Source organism: Silene latifolia, chromosome 11, assembly GCF_048544455.1.
Source record: "Silene latifolia isolate original U9 population chromosome 11, ASM4854445v1, whole genome shotgun sequence".
Taxonomy (NCBI): Eukaryota; Viridiplantae; Streptophyta; class Magnoliopsida; order Caryophyllales; family Caryophyllaceae; genus Silene; species Silene latifolia.
In genome coordinates this window covers 159,135,733-159,140,059 of record NC_133536.1, presented here as the reverse complement: position 1 = coordinate 159,140,059, position 4,327 = coordinate 159,135,733, and positions in this window count along the sequence as shown.

Genomic DNA, 4,327 nt, shown 5'->3' with positions numbered 1-4,327 from the left:
TGCCCTTTTCTATCGAGTCCTACTGCTATATCTCGCTTGCTGCGATGATATTTGACCACTTGCGACCTCCCATGTTCATGGTCGGTTTAGGGAGGTCCCTCATTCACGTCATCTTGTAAGTTTTCCGACTTTCGTTCTCCTTTTCTCTTCAGTTTGCATTCCTTTCCCTGTTTTTGGTACTATGAGGGCATTGTACGGTTTGGTTTGGGGAGGTATGCATCTATATCTGTGTCTGCATGTTGTTTTATTGCATTTCAGTTTGCACATTTATTTATTTTCGCATACATTGTTGTTTTAAATTCAAAAATCCGTAAAAATTCAGAAAATTCACGTTTATTTCTGCATTTAGGTTGAGTCAGAACGTTGAACTTTTACGCTACCTTGAGTCCTTTTATCCTTACCTTGCACATTCTTGACATTCTGTTGGCATGGTAACGTGCATAATCTACGAGTTTTTGTTTAAAACTTATCTAAACGAATAGACTTGACTCTTATATTGGCAAGATACATTTACATTCTAAGGTTTAGAGCTTGATAAAATGGTGACATTCATGACCAATTTCATGTAGGATGTGAGTAGTACTCTCTATAAGGCATGTAACATCAATTTGCATAAGCATGAGTTCAGTCTACTAGGTACCTGTATGCATTCGGTCTGTGGTTGGTGACACATATTAGGAGAGGCGGTTCCCTTTATTTCATTCTACCCATGAGCTCCACATAGCCAAGTTGCCCATTTTGTCCCGTATAGCTACAATCTATAATTTTGCCTACCCTAGCCGAGCTAGTAATAGTAGCTGTTGGGAATGTTCTATTGCAATATGGTTACATCTGTTTTGAGAAGTGGTGGAATTATCAAAGGGAATGAAAAAAAAAGGGGGGAAATTTATAAAAAAATTGAAAAAAAAAAATATGAAAAAAAGAAAATAAAGATTCCGAAAAATCATGAGCCAAAAATATATTATGTTGTGATTTCCGCTCCCATGTTATATCTGTATCTTATGGGGAGTTGACGATACTATGGTGGTTAGTGACTTGCGTGCTGCAATTAAGCACCGTTGGCATTGATATATTGAGTATGAAGTTGGGAAGTGTTTCTAATTTGGATCCGTTGTTGCTAGCCTGGCTGTTAACTCCATATCTCCCAATTCATTATAGCCCCTTCTTACCCATTACCTCACTTACCCAAATGTAAGTCCTCGGCATGTTTCTTGGTCATTAGTTGGTTGGAATGCATATGTACGGTTGTAGAGACTTTATTCATGTTAGACAACATGCATGTTCCTATAGGTCGAGTTAGGTGAGTGTCTTCACTTCTTTCTATCTCTTACTTATATACTCACCCTGTGCCTAATTTGTGTGATGAGCGACCCGTGAGAGTCCGATATTTATGAGTCTTGCAAGGTCGACGGTTCAGTAGTTTAAAGCATTGATTTAATTTGTTTACACTTGCTTACTGCCGCTTTGTTAGTTGATGCTTTAAATTGGTTTGGGTGGACAATTTATAGGTGATGAGTTGGTCACGTTCCGTTAGTTGTCTTTAGTTGCATTTAGTTTTCTTGGGGACAAGAAAAGGTTTGGTTTGGGAAGATTTGATACGTATATTTTATATAAGCTTTTTACCTCATTTTTTACACACATTTCTATATTATTTACGTGGCATCTAGTTACAAATGCCCCCGAATAGTCTACTTTGGTTTGTCTTGTATAAATTGCAGGTATGAACTAGAAAGGAGCGAAATCAAGCCTGAACTTGTCCTAATCGCATGCATTCTGAAGAACAAGGAATCGGAGCTCGGAATCTGTCACTTAGAGATGCGTGATTGGTCTCGGAAGGTGCTAAGGAGTCCACCCGTGCTTATATAGCTCGATCGACCAGTCTTGCTACTCATTATGGTCGATCTAATGCTTTATCCATCAAGAATCACTCGATCGAGCTCTACCTTTACTCGATCGAGATAGCTGCCCTTTGAAGTGCTCGATCGAACTCCCTCCTTACTCGATAGAAAGGAATTTCAAGCATTCTTCTCGATCGAGTGGTTTCATTTCACTCAATCGATAGACTATATGTTTTAAGCGGGCTTTGAGCTGTTTTCGAGATTAACTTTTGTAATTAGGATAAATAAGTTATGACGGCAGTCATATGAACTCTCCTCTTCTTCTCCTCTCTTCCTTCCTTCGACTCTCTCTCTTACTCTCTTAGAATTCTTGCTCTTGAACCCGAATTTCGGATTTCATTCCTCCTTGTAATCGGTACTCTTTATTCTACTCTTAATCTTTAATCAATTGCTTGTTCTTTTGCTTATTTCCCTTTAATCTATATTATTGATTCTCCCTTTTCTTACTTTTATCATGTTGAATTTCTATGGTTTATGTATAGTTGTTGCTTGTTCAATGAGTATGCATAGTTGATCTCCCTTGCTAAGACAAAGGGGAGTCATGGTTTTAAGGAAATTGTGAATAGGTTACTAGAATTGATGTAAACTAGATCTATGTTGTTAATCGCTGCATATAATTGTTCTTGCCTGCTTGAGTCGACGCAATTAGGTAATTAATCACGGTACACCTTGACCTAGATCAGAAGATTGGAAAAGGTAAGACCTGTAGCGAACATTAGGGCATTCTAGTGAGGGTGGAAGTTAAGCTAGAATTGTCTTAGGGAGAATAGCGGACCGGAAGGACCCTTTCACTACCCTGTAGATCGAATTTGCACTGACCTGAGACCCTAGATTACGTTTTCTAAGAATCATGGTGAACCGACTGTCTTAGCCACTTTCTCTCTGCTTGTTTGTTATCAACTCTCTTCTTTATTTCTCTTACTCTATTTCTCTCCCTTAAACTCCTTAGGCTAGAACACTCACTTAAAAACCCCCAAGAAACTGTGACTCAAACGGACTTAGTTTAGCAGACATTTTTCAATCTCCCTGTGGAGATCGACCCTGCTTACCGCTGACTTCTATTAGTAGTATTAGGTATTTATGTTTGATACTAAAATGACGGTATCAGTGAATATTCATGGAACGACTTATACGGACATAGTCATACAATCTTACCTTAAACTAATCAATCATTAATAGATTGAACATTTATAAAAGCTTAGGTGCCACCAATTAAACCAATTTTAAACCGTAAAGTCTCAAAACATCCTCTAGCTAAAGACTTTGTCAAAATATGTGCCAATTGTTTTTCAGTACAACAAAATTCGAGTTTTATATACCCTTTTTCAACATGGTCACGTAAAAAATGGTGTCTAATTTCAATGTGCTTGGTACGCGAGTGTTACGCGGGATTTTTGGATATAATAATAGCACTCGTATTATCGCATAAAATAGGAATACAACCTACGTTAACAACATAATAACATAACTGTTGCTTAAGCCATAATAATTGAGTACATACCAGTCCTGCTGCAATATATTCGGCTTCTGCTGTTGAAAGGGCAACTGAATTCTGCTTCTTTGAACCCCAAGTAATAATGAAGGGTTCAACAAATGTGGCAACACCTGACGTACTTTTCCTGTCTAAGGAGCATCCTGCGTAATCGGCATCTGAGTATCCGACAAGATCGAAATGGCATTCGATAGGATACCATAGATATAGTTTGGACATCCCAATAAGATATCGTAAGATTCTTTTTACAGTCGTCATATGCGATTCTTTGGGAGATGATTGAAATCTCGCACAAACACATACACTAAACATGATATCCGGTCTACTTGCAGTTAAATATAGCAATGACCCAATCATTCCTCGGTAAGTTATTTCATCAACAAACTTACCGTCTTCATCTAAAGTCAATTTCTTGTCTGTGACCATTGAAGTAGACATAGCATGGGAATTTTCCATTCCGAACTTTCCAATTAACTCCTCGGTTATTAGGAATAATGTCTTATCTACAGATCCTATCTTAAATCCACTGTCGAGTAGAAATTTCGATCATCTGTCATACCAAGCCCTTGGTGCTTGCTTCAATCCATGCAGGGCTTTGTCTAATTTAAAGACATGATCTTTAAATTTGTTATCCATAAATCCAGGGGGTTGTTCTACGAAGACTTCTTCTTGTAAGTACCCATTTAGAAACGTTGTCTTGATATCCATTTGGAAGAGCTTCATTCCCTTATGAGCTGCAAATGCTATCAGAAGTCTAATAGCTTCAAGACGAGCCACGGGTGCAAAGGTCTCATCATAATCTATTCCTTCTTGTTGATTATAACCTTGTACCACCAGTCTTGCCTTATTTCGAACTATGACCCCGGCATCATCTAGTTTCTTTTTAAACACCCATCTGGTTCCAATTACAGGTCGATCCTTGGGTCTAGGAACTAAG